General features: G+C 41.7%; 1 protein-coding gene and 1 long non-coding RNA gene across 8 annotated transcripts in view; both read right to left on the bottom strand.

Annotated features, from left to right (window-relative positions):
* The window catches only part of LOC307023307 (semaphorin-6D-like), a 262,682-nt gene that overhangs the window by 157,771 nt on the left and 78,260 nt on the right, over positions 1–26,651 (bottom strand). The window lies entirely within an intron of this gene.
* Positions 4,172–6,358, bottom strand: LOC307022964. The gene is made up of 3 exons (XR_013803535.1): positions 6,246–6,358; positions 5,372–5,984; positions 4,172–4,488 (listed from the first exon to the last, which is right to left on the bottom strand). It is a non-coding gene; the product is annotated as an uncharacterized lncRNA (long non-coding RNA).

The raw sequence follows: 26,651 nt of genomic DNA, 5'->3' as shown, positions 1-26,651 counted from the left end.
TTGGTACACTGTTGTCATAAAGGCATGGACATGGTCAGCACAACCCGGTATCACGGCAAGACGTGAACATGTGACGATTTACCATGATGGGAGACGTGAAGCTGTCACGATTTCGACCCTTCAAACGTGACATTTACACAGTATTGTTAACGTGGCCCAACCAGTGGAGATATACCCGGAAATGCCAAGCAAATGCTACCCCGACGGTCGGTTGTTATTATTATCAATATTAATATAATAATGATTTCATTTGTAATAGTCACACTCAATTTCGCTAATTTTCTGTTGCCCCAGCTGGTCGGCACCTCTTTTAGCAGATACAAAGGCTATATTCATTTATTAAATCGATGTGTGTGGATGTGGAATTAACGGACGTGACGTTGCACGATTGCGTTACCAGGCAACAGCTTCGGTTCATGTTAATTTATAAACTCTTCAACTCGAACCGTAGTTATATTTTAAAACATTTTAGAAAGCCTCATGAAATATTTTAATGTACATTTTAAATTAAATGTGAAGGAATGTGTGTATAACAAAATACATCCGTCAAAAACAATACCGGAAACAGACGTAGGCAAGATCCTCGGTTATGGCTAGAAAGGATCCTTCTATTGTAAATATGACGTCACGTTCTCGTTGTAACTCTCGTTGTAATCGGAGCGGCTCGGAAACACATCTACAGCAGTAACATGATGCAACATACACATTAATGCAGCAGCAATATTAATAGAGAAACATCAGACATAATAGTAAAACACTGCAAGGGAACATTTTATTGCACCAGGAGCTATCTTGGGACTTTTACTGCGACAACGTTGACTTGCCTGTGAATAAAAAATAAACCATAGTGTTGGTGATCTACAGTGTTGTCATTCTTCTTTGAACACCAGCAAGACCGCTTTTCAACGATCACACTCCCTGTCATTGACATAATTAATAGATAGTTTAGCTTCTCACCATCATTTGCTGTGGCCAACTGATGTTAACGACCCTAACTGAAAGGCTGCCTGCCAAACGTAAACATTCAGCCACGTGACATTCAGCCGAACTCTCGCGAGAGTTTTACACAAGACGGATCCTTTCTAGCCATAACCAAGATCCTCAGCTCGGTGATTCATGGTTTAGCCGCAATGCACGTTGGGAAATGGTGTTTATGCGATGTGAAATCTGAAAACATTTTTAAAAAAAAAATAATACTTTATTCCGAGTTTGCTTGCTTTTCTCTTTGGAGCTAATCACATAACGGCATTGTAATACATGGTTCGGCTGCATTACATATTACATATCTGCCGTAGTTATCTATCTATAGAGCCCTGATGAGAAGACTTCTATACAAACAGGAAGAACTGCCGCCAAAACTGAAAACGTGACGTGGATCACAAATATATCAGCCATTTAACAACATCTTAGATTTATTTTCACACAATATGTCTCCTTGCAATATCAACAGTAATTCGGCTGACTTTTATATTGGATCCAATTGGTAGATAGGCAGTATTTACACCATAACGGCGCACAGCTGATAAACGGGCACCTAGTGGTTAAAGCATGTTATTGAATTTTATTATTATTATTAACTAACAGAATAAGAGACCTGACAGGTGATGGTCAGACGTTGACCTGGCTGCACAGTCACAGAAGCTGGCTGTGTCAACTGTTCACACTTCACACCTGTACAAATACAAAAAAAAGTTATATGACAGATTATCCTGTTAAACAGCAGTATAATAAGTGTTGACTCACTTCCAGCTGCCAGCAGCAGCAGCAGCAGCAGAGAGAACATGATGATGATGACTCTCATTTCATTTAATTTCAAACCTTTATTTATACAGGTGTATCCCATTGAGATCATTGATTTCTTTTTCAAGGGAGACCTGCTCAAGTAGGTTCCACACGAAACATAAAAACATAAACAGAACAACAAAAGGACATCATACAGCACCATTTACATAACTATCCACATAAACAGGTACCAATAGCTTCCGATTGAGTAGCATCCAACCGAGCTTTAAAAACATTTAGTGGCACCAGATTGCTCAGTTTCCATTTAATTTGCAGACTATTCCAAGACAGAGGAGCTGCGCATCTAAAAGCTGTCTTCCCTAAGACAGTCCTAGCAGTTGGCACATTTAATAAAACCACAGCATTCGATCTCAGGCAGTAGCCACTTACAATTTTCCGTGAGATCAGGGAGCAGATATAAGATGGAAGTTTCCCTAACATGGCTTTGTATATAAAAATGTACCAGTGACTGAGCCTCCGTACAGTTAGTGAAAGCAAACCAGCCCTTGCATACAGGGTACAGTGATGGGTTAATGCTTTACAGTTTGTCACAAATCTCAGTGCACTGTGATACGCAGCATCTAACTTGACCAGGCAATTGGCAGGTGCATTCATATAGATCAAATCACCATAGTCCAGCACAGGTCAAAGGTCACAGTGACTAGCCTTTTCCTGGCCTCAAGCAGAGAAACAGGACTTGTTCCTGTAGAAGAAACCTAGCCTAACCCTCAGCTTTTTAAGCAGGTTATTGACATGAAGTTTAGAAATGTGAGACAATCATCAAGCCAGATACCAAGGACTCTGAGAAGACGTGAGCTCCTGATCCCCTTTAATCTCCACTGACAGTCTCTTGTGAAGGCCTTATAACTGTATCACAATGGATATTACTGAGTTTGCATAGAACCAAACGTGTTCACGTGTGAATGTGAACATTAATAGAATATCACCTCCCATCTTCAGAGCAATCTGACTATTATAACATTAGCGTTAAGAAAGCTTAATTAAATATCTGCCTCAACATAAGTAACTGGATCAAAGTCACAGTACAGTCCGCGGCATCACATCATAATGTATCATATATCTCCTTATCTGAGTCAGCTGAGCCGTATCTGGCCGTGCAACACTTACAGTGTCACATACTGTATGCAGAAGTATTATTTTAAGCAACACATTACGAAACACTCGAGTCAAATGTAATTAAAGTCAGATCGTGTCTTAGACGGGGCATATCATAAACCTGTTAATGTACGCATTCAAACACTTTTTCTTTTACCAGCTGTGTTCACCTTGCAGGTGCAGCTATGTGGCTTTTATCCTGGATAAAGTGTTTGAGTCATGGATGTTTAAAGTCTTCATATTTGTCTAATTATATAGTTGACTTTTCATTCAGGAAGTATACGCGCTGCGCTGTCAGTACGCTTCTCCATGTTTGTGATTGGTCGAATGCTCCAAATACTACCCCTTTTATGTGAACGCGCACCTAACTAGATAGGCACGGCTGGCTTGAGCGATCCACTTGATAACCCGTGTCGTAGTGCCGTTTAGCGAGAGGGCGTATGTTTTGGATTAGGCCAACCGGCTAACTCAAACATATCCAGGTTAGGTTGAACCAGTTTCGTGGTATACCCCCCAGGTCTTGTCCTGACTGAGCACAGGCACCTGTAGCCTTGGCTACTGTGCTCTCAGTGTTTTGTCTCCCTGTTCCTGCCTATTGGCGTCAGCTGATAGAGGTGTTGGTTTTATCTTGTTATGCACAATGTTGATTCTTCTCTCAGAACTAGCTAAATATGGGTCTGGGGTAGAGATCTTCAGAATTGGTTTGGCATCTTTTGTGTCAATTCGTGGCACACAACATGTCTTGTGAATAAACCATCAGTTTGCCATCAAAGTTCCTGCTCTCCTCGTGTCTCTCTGACTCCTGTTTCCATTGCTTCAGAAGTTTCCATCGCATATGAAAGATTTTCACATGTTTGTAAATTATTTTGGTTTCAGTGTGTGTGTTTCACATGGGTGAACAGTATATTTATATGTTATGGAATGAAATACAATGTCAGATTAGGGGAAAGTTAGGGGAGTGCATGTTAATGTGTCTGGAGGTGGCGTGTTCCAAAAGTGTTTGGGTTTGTCTGCCGTGTGTGGGCTGCGTTCCATTTCAAATTGCCGCCTGTACAATGTATGCACCAGTCTGTGATATGCCGATGTGCAGGCCCGCCCCTCCATACACGCCGATCACACAGACTGCGTCTGCCTCTCGCCCTCATCTTGTGGAGGGAGCCTCATCTGATGCGCAAATGCGGCGCAATTGAGCGCGCCACAGTTTCTGCTGCGAGGCTCCACTAGCTGTAATCGGCTTGGTGTGTCCAGGGTTTACACACCACCCCCCCGTCGACGCTCGCGAGGGCCTCATCACATCACAGCCCTGCCGATGTGATATAATGTATAGGACCTTTTTCCTCATGGGTGTCATTCACAACAGACCAATCATGACAGTTTTAGAGAATGAGTTTGTATGGATACACTTAAAACATATTTGTATTTGTCTTGGCTTCAGCTCACTGATAACATAAGAACACAAATAGGCACAACACTTACATAGATGTTTTTTTTATATGTATTTTATTACTCCAAAATAGAAAAAAAAAAGTCAGCCATATTTAACTGGAAAAGTTTTCCTTTGGCTCCCAGGAATTTTTCCACTTCGCCCCACTGTAAAACAGAAACAGTCAATCAATCAATCAATCAATGTTTATTTATATAGCCCAATATCACAAATGTTACATTTGTCTCAATGGACTTCACAGTTTGTACAGAATATCAGTATGACAATACTGACACAGCAAAAAGTATTACTTTTTGGAATATGTAGTTCTACAGTATGTTGACAATGCTATTTCAAATGAGAAGATATACTAAGTCACTCAAAAATATCATGATGAAAGTGCAGTATAATGTATATATTTATATATAACACGTACATCATATATAATACAAGGTACATTTTTTATTTCAAAGTCAATGTTTCATTTGACCAATTCTTTGAATTTGCTGTCTTATCAATGCCCAAACATACAGCACTAAACTTAGACAACTGCCTGCAAGACTGCACACAGAAATAATACTACTTATTACTACTAACTATACTTATAGTATAATTGTTAAGAACAAATGTAACAAGTCAGTAATTACAAAAGAGATCAAATACCATCCAGCCTCACATATCAATCATTTAACCTTTAGTGATATTGATCAATGATAAACTCTATTGTATATTTTAATTTCTATTTCAATGTAGGCTACTTCCCTGCTTATGTGTTACAATCAGACAACGTTTCTAGGGCGCGATGTCTGAATGACAAAGGGCAGAGAACTTGGATGTCTTACTTTATGGCGCAAACGTCTGATAGAGCCATTGATGACATGGCTCCCCACCCCCATGTGATCAACTAAATTCAATTTACTGCTGAGGAACCCAAAATGTTTAAGTTAGTGATCTCAGGGTTGATGAAGTTGGTTGGTAAGACTACTCTGTGGCCCCTGTTCTGCCAGACCCATCAGCTACACTGAAGGAAACTTCAGATTAGATACATACCATCCAGAGCAAGACTGCCACTGCACCAACACCTCGGTATGGCCCTGAGTAAAGAAACACAGATTTTAGGTAAACTTCATTTTTTTCAAATGTCATACATGTAAATACAAAAAGTCCAGTGAAATCAAATGATAATTTGAAATAATAGTAGGTACGATTAACTCAAACATATGAAGGACTGTAACATAGTCAATAGCATTTTCCCCATCAGTTTAATATTTTGGAATACTATTATTATTTAAAAAAATATTTGTACTGCCAAGAATAGGAATTCACCTACAAAGGATTACAAGAAAAAATGTAATATACAAATAAATGGCTGGACATGATGCATTAATGCGACATGAAGCATTACACAAGTACCTCAACCTTAAATTAATAATAAATTATTGTTACTGTAATTTCAATATTTACATTAGCAGTCATGCTTAAGACTGAAACACTCCTTTTAAACAAAGTATACGAAAATCCAATAAGATAAGACTTGGTTCCACGGAAACATTATTGTCATTGTTTATTTATTTAAAAATATTTTCTAAACAAACCTCCCTGATTCGTTCCCTCAGTAGTTTTTTGTAGGGGAAAGTGTCTGACCCTTGATGAATGGGACATTCTGCAAGGAATTAAAAGATGGTAATAAGTTGAAGTTCAGCAATAACCTCCTAAACATTGCCTAACATCACATTGTGCTCAATTAAACTGTTCAAAATGGCACTGAGACTTTTGATACTGCAAAGTCTTAAACAAAACAAAAGGTGGTGTATTCTAATTGTACCGATGATTGTTTTCTCTCTCTTTAACTCATTCAATGTGCAAAATCAAACACAGTTTCAGTCGATGTAAATAAGATAATTACTAATTAACCCGCACATACCATTAATTGCCACTTTATTCCTCGTTGGTCTTCTTTTCTGTGTGGAAGACACTGAGGAGAGAGCAGGAGTCAGCCCGGAGGAGAGAGCAGGAGTCAGCCCGGAGGAGAGAGCATGAGTCAGCCCAGAGGAGAGAGCAGGAGTCAGCCCGGAGGAGAGAGCACGAGTCAGGCCGGAGGAGAGAGCAGGAGTCAGGCCGGAGGAGAGAGCAGGAGTCAGCCCGGAGGAGAGAGCAGGAGTCAGGCCGGAGGAGAGAGCAGGAGTCAGGCCGGAGGAGAGAGCAGGAGTCAGGCCGGAGGAGAGAGCAGGAGTCAGCCCGGAGGAGAGAGCAGGAGTCAGCCCGGAGGAGAGAGCAGGAGTCAGGCCGGAGGAGAGAGCAGGAGTCAGCCCGGAGGAGAGAGCAGGAGTCAGGCCGGAGGAGAGAGCAGGAGTCAGGCCGGAGGAGAGAGCAGGAGTCAGCCCGGAGGAGAGAGCAGGAGTCAGGCCGGAGGAGAGAGCAGGAGTCAGCCCGGAGGAGAGAGCAGGAGTCAGCCCGGAGGAGAGAGCAGGAGTCAGCCCGGAGGAGAGAGCAGGAGTCAGCCCGGAGGAGAGAGCAGGAGTCAGGCCGGAGGACACAGGAGTGAGGAAGAGAGTGAACTCAGTGTCAGTCTCGGTGGTAAGAGGTACAGACAAGTCTGATCCTGGGTCTGCGGCCATTTCTGCCTGTGTGGTACAAGGGCCCTCAGGTTCAACTGCCAAAGTCACTATTGAGAAGAAAAAAAAGTAGACGCATGGTGAGTAAATGACCAAGTATAATCCGCCATATACATTTATAATCTGAGTAATTACAGCTAAAAATGAAACAGCGGAACATCAGTGATTCTGTGTTACAATGGCGTTTGTTAGCAACCAGGAAATGACACCACTAAGGACAAACAGATGAGAATGCTGCGTGGGGTCTGGGTGCCGTGTTGGCGGGACGTTGGGGGGCTCGCTGCTCCGCCCTTTGAGGCTCGAGGAGCAGACAGTGTGAGCTGGATTACTGGTGTTGTTTCCTGGTTGCTGTGTGGGGTCCGCGAGACAGCGAGGAACTCAGCCTGAGCGCACACACACACACACACACTCACATCCAGGCTGTGAGTGTGAGTGCGTGTGTGCGTGAGGAGATCCACGGAGCCTCGGCTGAGAAAAGATAAGGCTGAGTGAGTGTGTGTGAGCCGGTACGTCACTATGCCCGTTACGTCACTATACTCAGGAAGATTTTTTTTTGAAAAAGAGCAGCATAGACAGGTATTTTCTGTGTTAGAGTTTTACTCGCTACAGGGTGTACTTTGAGGGTTTGTGACTCTGCAGACCGTTTACATGCAGGAAAAGCTTCATAACACACAAGGGGACGGGTAATAACCAGAAAAGCATGACATGGGCCCTTTAACTGACAAAACAAGACATAACGACATATTTGTACTACTTGGTAAACAGTGATTCACATTTTTTTACATTTAAAACCAGATAACTGGGCAACTAATTTACAAAAAATGTTAACAGATACATTGCTGAAATATAGCATGCAGATTTGTATACTTTACCATTAATAAGGCTTTCGTAAATCCTCTTTATGGTAACAAGTGCATTGTTACCATCTTCTGTCTCGATTTGCCATGGACAGATGCAATCGGCAAAAACCATTTGTGCCTCTCTTGGCAAGAAGGAGGATGGGACGCCGATCTAACATTTTCCATTTGTGGAGCTGGAACACAATGGACACAAAAAAACAAGAAATATTATGTACACAACAGTTCTAAACATTTTCACACACCTAAAGCCATTATAACTCCATTTATTTTGCATAAGTGAAAAATGCACTGATGTGATACGTGTGCACATTGAGGAAGGCACCCCACAATTAACCAGGTGTGATTTTAGACCCCTTTTAGGGGAGCCCCTAAAAAAGAACTGTAAAAAAAAAAAGAAGTTTATCGAGCTCGGGTTCAATTTGAGTTTTTTTTACATGGGCATAGTTATTTTTATATGGGTTAGGGATGCCAGCGATTATTCTATTTTTCGAATATTCGTTACAGTCTCCATAATCGAAAATTATTTTTAAAATTCGATTTTATTTATATATATTTTTATTATTATTTATGTATTTCTTTTTTTTCCTGGCTTAGTTTCAATTCGGCGGCGAATAATCAATTAATATTCGCCAGGGCTGTCCGATTTTGATCATGGTCAGTTTCTGGCATGCCTAATATTTGTCCATTTAATTCTCACATTCAGATATCTGAATAAGCTACATTTAGCTTTGAAACATGTCAGCAAGCTATAACCTATATCATTTCAGGTTCAAAGTTCTGCATTAACAGCACTTCAGATGTAAAGCTGGTGTTACAGGGGAATTTTTAAAGGACTGTTCGAACACGGCTCAAAGTCAGAGACTCTGGTAAGCTTAATGAAAGTGCTTTTAAGGGCCTCTTTATTAATACTAACTCTTTCCAGGTCTTGATTGTCTTTCAAGCACTATATTAATATGGGCTGGTTTTGATTCACTGACATTCTTGGTTTTACCATTTATTCAAAAATGTATATGATATTTCATTTATTTTACTTTTGGAAACCATAGTCACATAATTATGTGTTTTCTATACTATGAAGTTCCAAAATAAAATATAAAACACCAAAATGCAGGTTTTTTTGTAAGATATAATTAGAAAAACATGTACATTGAAGCTCTGATTCTAGGAATTACCACTGGCCTGAACTATGTTACTTCTGGTTAAAAAATAATGTTTTACTAAAACTGGGTGCTTGCAAGTACAAACACTATCTAACATCAGTTCGAAAAAATGTGTTATGCCTTTACAGCTTTAAATACAACGGTGACAACAATTTTGCTTAACACATTACATGAAGTGCAGTAATCGTGCACTAGTCTGTACTTCTCACATAAACTTACTTAAGAAATTAGGATTATTTTTAAAAAGTAAATGAGGGCGACTGTTGGAAAGTATAAATCAATTCAGTAATTTAACAATTTGTATAAAAAGATTAAGATCAGGGATTATTTACACACTTTTTTCTGATAACTGACATCTGCAAGAGAAAAAAGCTTACCAGTAAATGTGTCGAGTCATACACTTTGTTGACACTGTGGTTTTTCTTTTGCGTGGCCTTCCACTCCTGTGCTACCTTTTCTTTTTGCTTGGAGAGTTTCTCTTTGTAGGGTTGGATGGCACCACATTGTTTGCATTTTTTACTTGCTACTCCTATGCTTTCCCTGCATGTCTGGCACACTTTTTGAGTAGGCGTCTGTAACAGAAACACAGATAATGTCAGGGAATACCAAAAATAAGAATACTATACTACAAATGTTTACAGGATTCATGTATTTTATTATATCGTGAAAAATCTTGTTAAAACAATGAACTCATGTTTTTTTATCTTTTAGATAGGATGAACAAAAATCACAAGAGTAAGGAAAACAATGTTATACAGAGTCAGTCACATGTTTAAAGTGACTGTTATGAACAACCCTAATCTGTCAATATCTGGTTGATCCAAAAGTTGATGCTCCATCATCACAGAAAATAATACTAAAATCATCATTACCAGGGGTGTATTGCTAATTCTATAAGTTCTGCACGTGTGCACGCGCAGTTGTGGCTTGTTTTGAAGCTTATGTAACTACTGTCAATTAACACTCCAGCCAGAATCAACAAAGAATGGTCATTTATTAAGTCTGCATTATTGAATAAATGTGTGATTCTTACAGTAAATGCTGCACACAGCTGCGTGATAGTTAAGTGATCAGTGAAGGACCTTTATAAACTAACTCCCTCCTGCTGAGGTACAAAGGTTACTATATAAAAAGTGTGCACATGTATTTAGTATCCTATCCATGTGAATATGTTTTAAGTGGGGGTGGACCTCATGTCCTCTAGGGGGGTCCGGAGGCCCCCGTGAAGTTAAATGCATCAATCTTGTGCACTTGAGGGCAAAATTAACTAAATCTATGGATACATCTGTCAACACCCATATGAAACTTAACTGTATACATTTCAATAATAAAAAAAATGATAAGAATAATACTTTTTTTAAATGTATCTTTGTGCATATTTAACTATTTACTGTTTTGTTTTTTTATGCATTTGTTGTATGTCCAATAGTATGAATTGTAATGATTTCATCGATGTTTTAGATTCATTCGATTTTTTTTAGGGTGCTGTGTGACGTTGAACCTGCGACCTGCAACCTGTGACCTATGAACCTGTATTTGTATACTACCAAAGGAGCTATTGAACCTAAGAACTTGAATTTCCGACTCCTATTGTGGAACATTACAATAATATAAAAGTGTGCCTTGGAAATATGTATTTCCATATATGGTGACCAAACTGTTTCAGACCCACTGAGATAACTTAGACTAAAGTTAACTGTGTAAACATTACATTAGGTACATTAGCCTCTTAGCCTATCCGTTATCATAGCTAGCTAGCACCAGATGCTAACAACCATCCCCGTTTTAGGTGCCGGAGCGGTGTTCCGGCAGTATTACACCCCTGGTCACTCTTCACTTAATAGATAAATAGTATTTAATATAGTTATAAAGAATGTGACGTTTGATAACATTTGGATCAACCGCATGAACCGATGGATCACATAACTTCCATGCTCACGTTAACATTAGCTGATTCTACTTTTGGCTAACTTAGCTTTGCTATCATTATTCCTAGGTAAACATAGTAATCTTAGTCACTGTACTAGACGACAAAATAAAACAACATAATACATATCCCAAAATGAATATACTTTTGATATCTGACTACTCACGTTTATTAGCTTGTCTGGGAAATAAATGGATGTTGTCTGATGCAGTGACGAGTCCAAAACCCCGGTAAGTTAGCATTTGACCACTTCCGGTTCCCTCGCGTCAGAACCAATGAGATTTCTCCATAGGATTTGGGAAAATAGCTCGAAATAAGGTCTGTGGTCGACACAAATTTAAGAGACGGATCACGTTTTGTTCTACGACAGACAGCCGTGATTTTTGAAGAGTGTACGTGTCTGAAAAACGATGGTTGTTAACTGAAGTTGTACGTCATTACGCCGCCTCCCGTTGATTTAAAACGCGCCCGTGGGTCGTAAAGGTATACAGGCTGACGCACCCGTTGATTGAAAACGCTGCTCTGGGTCGTATTAATGGGTCGGAAAACGAGGAAAACAATCGACCTATTTGGTCGTATTAGTTGGAGGACTTGTTGGATTGTGAGCATAGCGGAGGGCGATCGTTTAAAGTTTACAACTTTTCCATCCATTGTCAACAATTCACTTTTCTCTGGGTGATAGTTTATGTCTTTGTGCATCATTTCACCGACTTTGGTGTTTTTTGGTGGTGTTGTTTGGTTGCACTGGTGAATTGTTTGTCTAATTGTTTGTCTCGTGGCTGCAGTCACGCCGCCCGGCATGGTGTTCCGTGGCAGCTGCGCTGGGTTAGAGAAGCTGACTCGCCAACACGCCATCAAGCTTTCTCCACCTGTGTGTCGGTGGAGGAGTGTGGTCTGGCTGTGGGGGCTGTGGTGGGATATGGCAGAGTTAAATCTTATTTTTTTAGACTGCACGGAGAAAGCTAACCAGCTGGTGGAGAGCGGGCTAGTGATTAAAGGGACGCTGTTACCCGTGCTACCCCTTGTCACTCCAGCTAAAAAAGTCATCATCTCTAATGTACCCCCGTTTCTGAGAAACGAGTTGTTGGAGAGAGAGCTGGCTCGACACGGACAGCTTGCGTCTCCCATTAAGTTGATCACCCTGGGCTGTAAATCCCCGCACCTCAAGCACGTCGTGTCTTTTAGGAGACAGGTGCTTATGGTCCTGAAGAAGGATGAAGGGGAACTTAATCTGGCTCTCAAGTTTAAAATTTTTGATTTTGTCCACTGTCCATGTTACGTCTGACATTTTGAGATGTTATGGTTGTGGTGCCCGCGGTTGCCTTGTCCACGGCCGGGCCGCCGGTGCTGGGGTCCGCGCCCGCGGCGGAGCCGCTGCAGGTCCCTTTGTCCACGGCCGGGCCCGCGCCCACGGCCGAAACGCCGGTGGTGGAACCGCAGGTCAGTCGGTTCTTGGCAGAGTCAATGGTTTCATGCCTAGAAAGCACACAGGCAGCCGGTACACACAGTATCACACACACAGACACTCAGGCCACACAGAAAGCAGATAGTGAGCACACTGCAGCCAGAGTGGCTGAGTCTGTTCTGGAGGATGTGGTAATGGATGAGGATTTATTAAAGTTACCTGTTAAAAGGAAGAATGAACAAGTGAGCAAAGGAAGTGTGGCTAAAAAAAGGAAGGTGTCAAAGAAGGAGTCGCTGTGTTCCTCCTCTCAGCCAGAGGGAGTCTCAGAGGACAGTGACAGTGAGTCATTCTTTCACATCGTTGAGGTAGCAATGGGAGAGGAGTACTCTTTCCAGAGGATCAGATCCTTTCTGGCGGAAACTAAGGGGTGGAGGGGGGTGAAATTAGATGACTTTTTTACTGATTTGCAGATCTTTCACAATTCTGCCAGGGTCCTCATGTGGCGCAAAGAAGCCTGAGGGGAACCTTTCTTCAGCGGCCCAGAGAAGGCTCGGTTAAAGAAGATACTTCAGAGGATTAGAGAGGAAACTGCAAAGAATGATGAATAAGTACATCTTGGTTTTATTTTTTATTTTTTATTTTTCTTCAGCCAGGTTTTTGATTTAGTTATAATTTCATTATGGGTGACATAAAGCTGGGCTCTTTAAACATTAACAGTGCTCGAGGGGATGCTAAGAGAGCATCTTTATTTGCTTTATTAGGAAACAAGAGTTTAAATGTAACGTTTCTCCAGGAAACTCACAGTACTGCTGAGAACGAGAGTGACTGGAGGAGGGAATGGGGGGGGGAGGGCTTCTTCAGCTATAAGCGCAGCAATAGTGGAGGGGTTGCCATTTTCTTTGCGAGTGGCTTTACACCCTTCTCCTGTACGGTCGATGAGGTCATCCCAGGACACTTGCTCAAAATAAATGCTGAATTTGAACAAATTAAAATATGTTTTATAAATATTTATGCTCCCAGTGTGAGCGCAGATAGGCTTTTGTTTTTTGAGAAACTGAAACACACTCTTAGCACCTGTGATAGTGAGGAGTATCTGTTCCTGGGGGGTGACTTCAACTGCACAGAGAACCCTGCGCTGGATAGGAACCACCAGGAACCGCATGCTGCCTCAAAGAGTGCCTTAATAAGATTAACAGAAAGCTTTGAGCTGTGTGATGTTTGGAGGCACTTCCATCCGGGCCAGCGGCAGTACACGTGGGTGCACTCTAGGGATAACTTGTTGTCTCTAGCTAGGCTGGATCGTGTCTATGTTTTCAAACATCACATTAATGTAAGCAGAAGCTGCTCCATCAGTCCAGTGGGAATCAATGACCATTCCCTCGTACAAGTCTCAGTGTTTATGAATCATGTTAAGTGTAATAGTGCGTATTAGCACTTTAATGCTTCTCTGTTGGCCGACAACCATTTTAAAAATGTTTTTTAATTATTTTGGGAAAACTACGGTTTATCTAAGAGTGAGTACAATTCTCTTCAGCAGTGGTGGCATGTAGGTAAAGTGAAGATCAAGCAGTTTTGCCTACAGTACACTTTCAATGTCACAAAGGACATGGCTAGATCTCTGAGAGCTCTGGAGAGAAAAGTGGTGGAGCTGCAGGGATTGGCAGACTCCACAGGAGAGCGAGAACATGTTGAAGTTTTCAAAAGTAAAAACTCAGCTCTGTCGGACCTGCTGGGGTTTTCTGCTCAGGGTGCTCTGGTCAGGTCCCGGTTTCAGAACATCGTGAAAATGGATGCTCCCTCTCACTTTTTCTTTGGTCTCGAGTGTAAGAATGGTCAGAGGAGGCTAATGCACCCCCTGCGATCCAATGCTGGGCAGCTGCTTCAGGAGTCCGCCGACATTCGTCAGTGTGCTGTGGAGTTCTACAAAGAGCTCTACAAAACAGAGTTCCAGGCCGAGCCAGAGGTGGCGCAGTCGTTCTATGAGGGCCTTCCGAACGTCCCTGAGGAGGACCATGCTGAGCTGGAGGCGGAGCTCTCTGCCCAGGAGCTGCAGGAGGCCCTGCAGAGCATGCAGAGTGGGCCTGCCTGCAGACTTCTATAAGGCTCTCTGGCCAGTTATAGGTGACGACCTGCTGAGTGTGCTCAGAGACAGTCTAAGTAACGGGAGGTTGCCTCTGAGTTGCAGGAGAGCTGTGCTCACTCTCCTCCCTAAGAAAGGAGACCTGCAGGAGATTAAGAACTGGCGTCCTGTGTCTCTACTCTGTACCAACTATAAGCTGCTTTCCAAAGTGTTAGCGACGAGGCTGAGAAAAGTGATGGAGCATGTCATTCACGTAGACCAGACATACTGTGTACCCAGCAGGTTGATAACTGACAACGTGACTCTAATTCGAGATGTTGTGGACCTCTCCGGTTCATTGGGCTGTGAGCTTGGTCCGATTTCTCTAGACCAAGAAAAGGCTTTTGACCGAGTTGAACACCAGTACTTGTGGCAGACGCTGGAAGCTTTTGGGTTCAGCTCAGTCTCATAGCCAAGATCCAGGTCTTGTACAGGGACATTGAGAGTGTACTGAGGATAAACGGTAGTTTGTGTGCTCCTTTTGAAGCTCAGAGAGGAGTCAGACAGGGCCGCTCTTTGTCCGGGATGCTCTACTCCCTGGCCAAAGAGCCCTTTTTACACCAGTTAAGGTCAAAGTTACAGGGTTTATCTTTTCCTGGCTGTAGGGATGTTTTTAAATTGTCTGCGTATGCGGATGACATAATGGTCTTTGTTAAAAAACAAGATGACATTAATGTTTTAACTGAAACTGTGAGCAATTTTTGCAAAATCTCATCATAAATGAGTCAACTGGGGGAAAAGTGAGGCCTTAGCAGTAGGAGAGGGCAGTATTGACAGCTTGTTGTTACCTGGGGGCCTTGGTTGGAAAAGGGCAGGGTTAAAGTACCTGAGTATTTATCTTGGTGATGACACGTTTTGTTTGAAAAACTGGGACGGGCTTATAGAGAAAGTGGAAGGCCGGTTAAAGAAGTGGAAGTGGATCCTTCCCAAACTTTCTTTTAAAAGGGCGTATCCTTATTTTAAACAACCTTGTTTCCTCCATGCTGCCTCACCGGCTGGCATGCACTGACCCACCCGTAAACCTGCTGTCCAGGGTGCAGGCTCTCATGGTGGACTTCTTCTGGGACCGCATGCACTGGGTCCCTCAGAGCGTCCTGTTCCTGCCAAAGGAGGAGGGGGGACATGGCCTGGTTCACCTGGCAAGCAGAGGGGCTGCTTTCAGGCTCTGGTTCGTCCAGAGGTTCCTGACTGGACCTGCTGACCTGGTCTGGAGACCCGTAGCCCGGGCCTTATTGGAGCGCTGTGGTGGGCTGGGTATGGCTGAGTCGCTGTTCCTAATGGACCTGAAAGGATTACGCCTGAACAATCTCTCTGGTTTCTATGGAGGTCTCTTCAAGGTGTGGGGACTACTCCAAAAAGAGAGACCAGAGTGCTGTGGCTCACTGTTCTGGCTCCTCAGAGAGCCGGTGGTCCGTGGATCTCGGTTTGTGTGTGGAGTAGGGCCTTCTCTACAACAGAGACTCTGTGAGGAGAGGATCCTCACGCTAGGCCAGGTGGTGGAGGTGTGTGGCCCCCGTCTGGACAACGCTGCTGGCCTGGCCTCACATCCGAGCCTCAGGTCAGTACGGGTTGTCAGCCTCCTGCTGCAGAGCTGGAAAAAACAGCTCCTCAGCCGTTCAGAGCTGGCGCCGATCGCTGCTCACTATAACGGACTGAAGTCTCCAAATGACAATGACTCTTTTCCAGAGATGCAATGTTTTCCTGATCTCAGTTGTGAGGGTTTTTTGTTAAAGTTGGACAATGTTACTGATTTTAAGTTTAACACCATGTACAACAACATATTTTATTATTTGGTGACAAAGGTGCTGAATCAGAGCCTTCAGGAGCGAGTGGACACCCGATGGAAAGCCCACCTGGGCCTGACGGAGGCTCAGAGGCCTGAGTGGAGAGCGCTCTACAAGCCTCCGCTGACTAAGAGGGGTGTGGACCTCCAGTGGAGGGTTCTCCACGCTGCGGTAGCTGTAAACGTGTTTGTTTCAGTTGACGCCTGTCCTTTTTGTGAACAGAGGGAAACCATTTTTCATTGTTTACGGAATGTGTTCGACTCCTTTGTCTTTTTCAGTTACTCACTCAGATGTTGATTTTGTTTAATGTGGTTTTTTCTAAGACAATGTTCCTTTTGGGTTTTAGGTACAGCCAGAAGCAAAAGTGCAAAAGTCAGCTTTTGAATTTTTTGTTGGGGCAGGCTAAAATGACCATTTACCTCAGCAGGAGGAATAAAGTTGCGGAATCATTGGATACCGATGTAGTTTCAATTTTCAAGCGGATGGTTAAAACAAGACTGAAAGCGGACTACGGTTACTTTTGCTTAACAAAAAATGTGGGAGAATTTGAGGCCATGTGGTGCCTAAAAAATGCTTTGTGTTCTGTGGAGAATGAGGATCTTATTTTCATTTGTTGTCTGAACTGACAATGTGTGTCAATGTGTCTGTTTGGTTATTTGCTTTGTGAATAAAAATGGTTTGAAAAATCAAAAAATCTCTCTCTCTCTCAAAAATCAGCGGGGAGGTGCCACATTGCTTTTCTTCCCGACTGCAACGCTGGTCCCGCAAATCAAGCAAGAACGTGATTGGTTGATATTCATTGTGGGGGTGGGGGGAAGAGGGGTGTTAGATAGATATAGAGTTGTAGTAAGTAGATAGAGTTCGCTATGATTGAGGTTTCATTTATGCATAGGGTAGATTCTTTTAATTACATTTCCTTTTTTGTTTTGTGTATTTTTTACATTTTGGATTTGCTTGGTGAGCAATTTATAGAACATGCCCCGCGGGCGACTCAGGTTGCCCCTGCGGGCGACTAAGTGCTACCCCTGCTCTAGGTAACTTTCAGTCACTTTCATCATCAGTTTCCCTTTCTACTCCTCTTTTAAATGCACGGATGAAGGCTTCAAACTGCAATGGGTCACCATCATAAACAGGAATGTCTCTTGGTGGTAGGGATGGGTATCGAGAACCGGTACTAAGTCAATACCGGTACCTGATTGGACGGTATCGGTATACCGTTAAGCTGCTGGACAAAAGGTGCTGCTATCGGTATATGTGTTATGTCTACTTCCTTAGTTTAACTTTAAACCATTCTGGTTGGTTGGGAACCCTCATCCTGTGTGATGTATCCAGTTTGAGACCCCTCTGATTTGCCACTGTAAATGCCACTCGTTATCTCTCTCAACAGCGCTCTTATTATTGTTGTGAGACACCCGCCGGCATGGCGGACAGAGCGAAGCGATCGAAGGTCTGGGTGCACTTTAAAAAATGTAGTGGCGATAGTGCAAGGTGCAATCTATGTACTCAATTAGTTGCTTGTAAAGGGGGTAACACAAGCAACTTAATGAAGCATTTGCAAACGAGACACTCATTGAATCTAAAACGGTGCTGCCAGGGCCGCCGCTTGCGGACAGGCAAGGCAGGCAACTGCTTGGGGCCCCAGACCGACTAGGGGGCGCCCGGAGGGGCGACACATCTTTAAAACGACATCAATGTCGTTTTTTTTTTTATGCAACATTCAGAACAACGAATTATACAAAAAATATAATTAAACAGACATCATACATTGCCATAAGCCTTCATCAAATTCAGTTAATCTACAATAGTGGGGGCCCCATTATTGTAAATGAACTGAATTTGAGTGAGTGGGGCAATGCGCAACGTTTGCAATGACAGTAGGAGACCTCCCTAATGGGGCCCCACCTTATCCAGACTTACTCCGGTAAGTGTCGCAAATGCATTATTGTTTACAAAATAATCCTGATGACAAGGAAAGGCACTGAAAAATGAAGAGAAATTATCTTTCTGGAAGCGAAAAAAGGAAGAAGAAAAAAGATGAAGATTAGAGAAAAAAAAAAGACAGTGGTAATTAAGTTGAGTAGATAAAGATGACATACTAAATAACTAAATGTTGCTAGTCTAACGTTAACTGTGGGATAGAGAAACTTGAATTACGTAACTTCCACTAGAATCAAATTATTTATTTTGTTTACTTTGACGTTTAACATGACATGAGTTAATCTAGCAGAACAGTATCTGCTCTGCTGGCCGTGACATTACCAAGTCATGTGTGCGCAGCCGGGTCGGTACAATGCCTTTGACCTATTAGCTTAGCTTAGCTAGCTGGCTGGCTGGCTGATAGAACGTAGAAGCTATAAATTACAGTTGCCGTTGACGCGTTAGCTTTGCTTAGCTAGCTGGCTGAAAGAACGTAAAAGCTAGTAATTAAAGTATTAACACGTCTTCATTAATCTTTTTGTCATTGTTACTGAAATAAACATGGTCTCTGCCATTTCTACATTAACGTTTCACCCGTTGTTTAATGGGACACCAGTAATGGAGTAATTTGGAGGGGGAAATCAGCTAACTTTATCTGTAGACTAGTTAACTGATGAAGCTGTGTCCGACTGAGCTAACTGTCAAGCTATGAATGTTAAATTAGGAAATGTAGATGCCAGACATGTGTATTTTATTGTATTTTCCTTCTCTGTAGTGTACTCCTAGTGGTTTTATGATGATACTGAAAACGGTATATTTCAACCTTAGTAGCCATAGTGCAGGCTCCAGCACAATCCTCTGTATTGGAACCATTTTCACTTACATTGTCCCTTTCAAATGAAATGGAAATAGTAAACAATGAAGAATAGTTGAAGCTATCCCCAAGAACAACATTCGAAAGCTGAATATGAGGAATTTGAATTATATAAAGTGAAAGCATTTTGAATCTTTAACATGTTACTGTTATAAGTTTCACTTTATTATCTATCCTCAGGATCCTTTCTTAAGTTTCTGGCACCAGCAGCAGCAACGGAAATATTCTGATATTGGTAAGTTAAGTAGGCTATTACACTTTTAATTGATTATACTGTGCATCGCACTCCAAAGATTCCTTGTAACATGATATTCCCTGTTTCTTTTTTGGTCATAGCAGTTCAGTCAACATCTGCCTCCAGTGGGGCGTCAACATCTGCCTCCAGTGGGGCGTCAATATCTACCTTGAGTGGGGCGTCAACATCTGCCTCCAGTGGAGCATCAACATCTGCCTCCAGTGGGGCGTCAACATCTGCCTCCAGTGGGGCCTCAATATCTACCTTGAGTGGGGCGTCAACATCTACCTCCAGTGGGGCGTCAACATCTGCCTCCAGTGGGACAGCAACATCTTCTCACCATGAGTATGACACGTAAACCCCTACCTCCAGCAGCACTACCACGACTACAAAAGGTTTGATCACATCAGACACCCCTGCACAATGGCCAAATGTCCTAAATGATAGTGAAAAGTGTGCACTAGTAACAAGAGGACCAATACAAGAAACAGATAGTCTTTCCGCAGAATACTGAAAAAACTTCACGTAGATTTACAAAGGAAAACTATTCTGGTTTTAATTGTTCTTTATATTTATATGTGTGATTTATTCGTTTTTGTATGTCTTTTATATTCATATTACTAACTAATAACTCACTTTGAATATAACAAAAATGTGCGAAGTTGTTAAATAAAAAACTGTTTACATTTAGCAATTTTTTTGTTGGTGTCAGATTATTTATAACACAATGGTGATGAAAGCTGGTTCGAGGGGCCCCCAGTGAATTTTTGCCTAGGGCCCCCACAGACCCTAGAATCGGCCCTGGGTGCAGCGTATTTGACAGCCTAAACAATGTGGCTGCTAGCGACACTGCTAGGGATAATAGTGCTAATAGTGCTAGCGGGCTTCAGCCGCGCTGTGTGTAAATGTGACCTGAGCGAAGGCTCGCAGGCAGGTTAGCTGCTGCGCACGGGTAATATGTTTTGTTTACCTGAGTGAAGTCTTGCAGGCACATCGCCTTGTCTTTTTTTAGTTTATTAACACTAGAACCACCGCCGGGTAAATTTTACCCGCAGCTGTTTTTTTATTGTATGTCACTTTTTTTCCATAACATATTAAAGTCTCCCAGTCCGTGAGTTTTCCTGAAAGTGTGTTATATTAGCACCCTCTGTTGTTAAAAATTGTCAATAGGAAGTCAGATTGAAAAAATCGCCAAATAAATTGCCATTTATACCCATATCCGCCAGCGGGTAATATTTACCTCATAGAAAATGCATCGTAAACATGAGCTGTTGCTATAGCAACGCCTTTTGTCTACTGCGGTTCCTTATAGATAGATAGATAGATAGAAAGAGATAGATAGATATATTGATAGATAGATAGAGATAGAGAGAGAGAGAGATACATATATAGTTATAGACAGTGTAACATCTTGGAGAATACAAGATCTTTGATGTTTGAACTCACGTTGAGGACGTAATGCATGTGTGCAGGTTACGTGCCAGTTGAATAAAGATGGACACTCGGAATGAGAGAAGTAGTCCGCGTCGTCTGTTTATGTAGACAATTATATGTCCATAGAACAGAACATTACAGATGGATCGATAGATAGTTATAGATAGATAGAGAGATTGAGAGATTTGTACCTAAACAAAACACAAGTCTAACACCAAGCCTTTAAATCAGCACTTGTAGCGATATTTTAAACTTCATTCTATCTGCACAAACTATATCATGAAAAGCTGAGAGTCCACAGATTCTGTTGGTATAAGTTTCATCCCTGTGCGATCAAAACTCACTGTTCTGTATGATAAATAAAAGAACATTGTACCTTGCAAATCAATAGCGGGTACATTTTACCCGTTGGCGGTTTTAGGTATACAGCGACCTCTGGCGGTTCTAGTGTTAACACTGACAGTGTATTAATGTGAGCTCCTACACCTATAATAATTTGGCCTTTTATTGAATGCTTTATAAACCAGTTAAACTTACAGATGTCATTGTGAATTGGAAAACTGTTAGACTAGGTTTCTTTTTCAGAAACAAGACCTGTTTCTCGCTTGAGGCCAGGAAAAGGCTAGTCACTGTGACCTTTTTACCTGTACTGGACTATGGTGATTTGTTGTATATGAATGCACCCTTCCATTGCCTGAATAAGTTAGATGCCACCTATCACAGTGCACTGAGATTTGTCACAAATTGTAAAGCACTTACACATCACTGTACACTGTATACCAAGGCAGGTTTGCCATCACTTACTGTATGGAGACTCAGTCATTGGTACACGTTTATTTATAAAGCCATGTTGGGTAAACTCCCGTATTATATCTGTTCACTGATAACACAGAGAGTTGCAAGCAGCTATTGTCTGAGATCGCATGATGTAGTATTGTTAGATGTGCCAAGAGCAAGGACTGTCTTAGGTAGGCAGCTTTTATGTGCGCAGCGCCACTTGCTTGGAACAGTCTACAGCTCAAATTGAAAATGAGCAATTTTATTCCACTGAATGTTTTTAAAGCAAGTCTAAGTGAAATGCTCTTTGAAACTATGGGTATTTGTAAATGTTGATAAGTATGTAAATGTAGCTTGTAAATATGTTGTTTTATGTTTCATGTGGAACCTAATTGTTGCAGGTCTCCCTTGAAAAAGAGATCTATGATCTCAATGGGACCAATCTGGATAAATAAAGGTTACAAACAAACAAACTGCATTTAAATGTTGTTAAAGGTCAACGTTTCAATGTATGGTTCAGCAATTGTTGGTCATTTACTAGGAATTGACATATTTTAAGCTCAAATGCTTTGTTCTATGTTTAAACCTTCAGACACATTTTGACGTGTTTGAGTTCAGCACACCATTTATTTTGTGATGATTTAAAAGTAAAATCCAGAATAATATACGTACTCGCCTTTATCATTACCGGGCGCTGCTCAGTGGCTGCCCTGCGGTGTTTCACGCTGGCATTTTGCTTGTTTTAGTTTGTTTGTCTGAGTGCTTGTGACTGTCTTTTTTCTCGTCACCTCCCCGAATGGAAGAAATCATGGATCTCGCTCTGTGGTGCATGATCAGCCTGTTTATAGTGATTTTAAACAGCTATTTCTCCCATGGACATAACCACGACTATGCTGCTGGCGGCACAGCCCGAGAAATACATTACAGCAGAGAAACGTTGTTGCTGCTGCAGGGCCGTGGGAAGTAGGGGTGCTGAGGGTGCTGCAGCACCCCCTGGTGGAGGACAGGGGATCTGCACTTCCACAAGATTAAATGCAAATATAATACCAAAAAAAACGAATTTTCAGCCTTGATGTAACAACATTCATAATTAAGTAAAGATAACACCCTTTTCACGCCGGTTACATTTTCCATTTGTCCTGTACGATGGACGCTGTAAGTGATGAAAGTGGGGAATGTTGGCTTATCAGGCGCCCGCAGCTCAGAGAGAGAGAGAGAGAGAGAGAGAGAGAGAGAGAGAGAGAGAGAGAGAGAGAGAGAGAGAGAGAGAGAGAGAGAGAGAAAGAGAGCACCGGTACCGGCGGGGATTGTTGTTAGCTTCTGCTGCGCTAACGGATATGAGAAGCTGTTTCTACAATAATGTGGAGGGAGGGCTCTCCTGTCAGACTGAGAGGCTCAGTGAGGTAAAGGACTCTGAGGGTTTAGATAGTTAACTTTAGTCTAAGTTATCTCCGTGGGTCTCAAACGTTTTGATCACAATTTATGTAAGCAAATACTTCAAAGGGACACCTTTATAATTACCCCATTAGGAAAAATAACAACAGGTTTGAAATCATTCCAATGTATACTATAGGACAGTAAACCAAAAATATTGTTTAAAACTGGAGAGATTTAAAAATATGCATAAATAAATAAATGTTAACTGGTAAAATAAGATAAAAATGAACCACAAAAATAAAACAAGTTAGCCTACATTTATTTGTTATTGGCTATGGTAGATTATTGGTTATGTTCACATACAAACCTATCTTTTTCACATGGGTGTTTAGAGTTGTATCCCCTAGATCAGTCTCTAGTAATTGGGTGCTCAAAGTGCACCAGATTGAAGTATTTTACTTTAAAATGTTAAAAAAATATCTTCCCGGGGGTGCACCCCCGGACCCCCTTAGAGGATGTGAAGTCCACCCCCCAATTCAACATGTTCATGCAATACTAAATACATTTGAAGCCTTTTTATATCAGCTGTCCACCATATCAATACGTTTCTCTTTTTGTAGTGTATTGGTCTTTTGTAGAGGTTTTTCATTGCCAGCTAAAATCTTGCCTAGGGCAGCAAATTGGTCAAAACCGGCCCTGGTGTCATCCCCACAGCACACCCCATTTGAAACATGTTCCCACGGCTATGTGCTGCTGCACAACACATCTCCGGATCTGTCACAGGAGTTCTTATCGAGGGTTGGATCGCTACCGAACCGTTTTAAAAAGGACCTTTCTACCTATCGCACAAAGCGAAAACGCGGATGCAAAGACGGAACGCGTCACCGGCTGACAAGGTTAGGAAATAAACTCCCTCTGCCTACCGCTCCACTCATTAATGCACAGTCCCTGAGAGCAAAGACGGACGAGCTGTCAGCCAACACCCGCTACCTGCATGAATATTGGGATGCATGTGTCTTAGCGATCACGGAGACATGGCTGGATAAGAACATTGAGTCCAGTGTAGTGGAGCCTTCCGGGTTCTCTGCGTTTAGAACCGACCGACACCCGATCATCACCGAGAAGGTACGCGGGGGCGGAGTCTGTCTTCTCATCAAGGACAAGTGGTGTCGGGCAGTGGTGATTAGAGAGCAATTGTGCACTCCGGACATAGAACTGCTGTGTGTCTCTCTACGACCATTCTATCTTCCCAGGGAGTTTCCTCAATTATTCTTCACTGTGCTGTACATTCATACACCCCAAAGACATTTTAACAAAGCCACCGAAATCATTTGAATCACTTTCTTCTGATGCGCCAAAATTCTTTCTAGGAGATTTTAATAAGTGTCCCGTTAAAAGATCCCTGCGTAACTACTACCAGTACGTTGACTGCCACACTAGGAAGGAGAAGACTCTGGATATGTGCTTTGGAACTGTTAAGGGCGCTTACACTGCATCCCCGCTTCCACCACTTGGGACATCTGACCACAGTGTAGTCCACCAATGCCCTGTCTATCGGAGGCTACTTGAGAGGGAGAAACCTCAAGTTAAGACTGTCAAAATGTGGAATAAGTATGTGGCTCTGCAGGGATGCTTTGACTGCAAACAGTGGGAAACATTCGATACCCCCGATATTAATGAACGGGTTGGGACAGTGTCTAGTTATATTGATTTTTGTGTCGATTCTGTGATACCCACTAAGTCTTTCACAATATATATCCGAACGACAAGCCCTGGGTGTCTCACAGTTTAACACTGTGGACGTTTTTGTCCATATGGGTAATTTTTCACTTTTCATTTTGCAATAACTTGGGTTGTGTTGGTGCAAATGGCCTGATTTTTTGTAACAAGGCTATTTTCTTAATTTATTTTGGAATTCCAATTTCAATTTTTCAAATCGGTCTTTAATTCACTGTGTAACAAATCGATACACAAATTAGTAATTTGAGACAAAAATGTCCACTGCAAAAGACTTTGATAAAAACATTATATTAAAAGGTTTTTTTCACAACTTTTTTTGGGTTCAATCTTTAAAGCAACTTCCACCCTAATAGAAAATACCAAAAATGTAATCATTTTCAGGATTTTAACCCTTTAAATGCCATTTTGAATACATGAAACCGCTGGTTTTTTTCATGATGAAAACAGAGAAAATGAGTTATTTTCCAAAAAATTTATATCTGGTGACTGGCTCTTTTTTTTATAACAGTCTTGGATATGTCAAAGATTAGCAACAAAATTGATTTTTTTGCATTATTAGTTTTTGCACAAAATCATATTGCACAAAAAAGTCACACATTAGTCATTCGGGACAAAAATGTCCACTTCCAAAAACTGCTCTAAAATGACAACAGATTAATATTTTTTAAAACTTTTTGGAGTTAAATCTTTCAATCATTTCATTTCATTTCAAACCTTTATTTAGACAGATTAGTCCCTTGAGATCATCGATCTCATTTACAAGGGAGACCTGCATCATTTAGTTCCACATGAAACATAAAAACAACATACAAACAACAGAGGATATCATATTTACATATTCAACATTTACAAATACCCAGAGTGTCAGAAAGCATTTCATTTAGACATGCCTTAAATACATTCAAAGAAATAAAAATGCTCAATTTCAATTTTGCCTGTAGACTGTTCCAAGCAAGTGGAGCTGCGCACATAAAAGCTGTCTTACCTAAGACAGTCCTTACTCTTGGCACATCTAACAAGACTATATCCTGTGATCGCAGACAATAGCTGCTTGCAACTTTCTGCTTTATCAATGAACAGATATAATACGGGAGTTTGCCCAACATAGCTTTATAGATAAAAGTGTACCAGTGACTGAGCCTCCGTACAGTGAGTGATGGTAAACCTGCCTTGGTATACAATGTACAGTGATGAGTAAGTGCTTTACAGTTAGTGACAAATCTCAGAGCACTATGATACGCAGCATCTAGTTTGCTTAGGTAGTTGGCAGGTGCATTCATATACAGCAGATCACCATAGTCCAGCACAGGTAAAAAGGTCACAGTGACTAGCCTTTTCCTGGCCTCAAGCGAGAAACAGGACTTATTCCTGAAAAAGAAACCTAGCCTAACCCTCAGTTTTTTAAGCAGGTTATTGACATGAAGTTTAAAAGAGAGACAGTCATCAAGCAAGATACCAAGGTATTTGTAACAGGCAACAACTTCAAGTTTTGTTCCTTGCGTTGATACAATATCTAAAACAGGCTCTGGTGACTTTTTAGCTTTTGAAAAGAGCATTATCTTGGTTTTATCCACATTTAAAAGAAGCTTTAGTTCAGAGAGCTGAGTCTGAATAATGTTAAAAACAGCCTGTAATTTAACAACCGCCTCCTGAATGGAGGGACCTGCACAATACATCACGGTATCGTCCGCATAAAAATGTAAAGTAGCTTCATCCACATTTTCACCTAAACTGTTGATATATATGGAGAATAAAAGTGGACCTAAAACAGAACCTTGAGGAACACCATTAGCAATGTTTAACCACTCAGAAGACAGCCCATCAAAGTGAACACATTGGGACCTTTCAGAGAGGTAGTTCACAAACCACCCCACTGCATGGCTGGATATGCCAGTACTGAGTAGCCTCTGTTTTAAGACACGATGATCAACGGTGTCAAACGCTTTGGAAAGGTCAATAAACAGAGCTGCACAACTCTGTTTATTATCTAGCATACTAGTAATATCATTTACCACTTTCATTGTTGCAGTGATGGTGCTATGTTTCTTCCTGAAGCCTGACTGATGTTTAGACAGGATATCATTTATACATAAAAACTCCTTTACT

The sequence above is a fragment of the Notothenia rossii genome, assembly GCF_949606895.1.
Source record: "Notothenia rossii genome assembly, chromosome: 10".
NCBI lineage: Eukaryota > Metazoa > Chordata > Actinopteri > Perciformes > Nototheniidae > Notothenia > Notothenia rossii.
The sequence above is the reverse complement of the archived record's forward strand: the minus strand, read 5'-3'. Positions and strand labels throughout refer to the sequence as shown.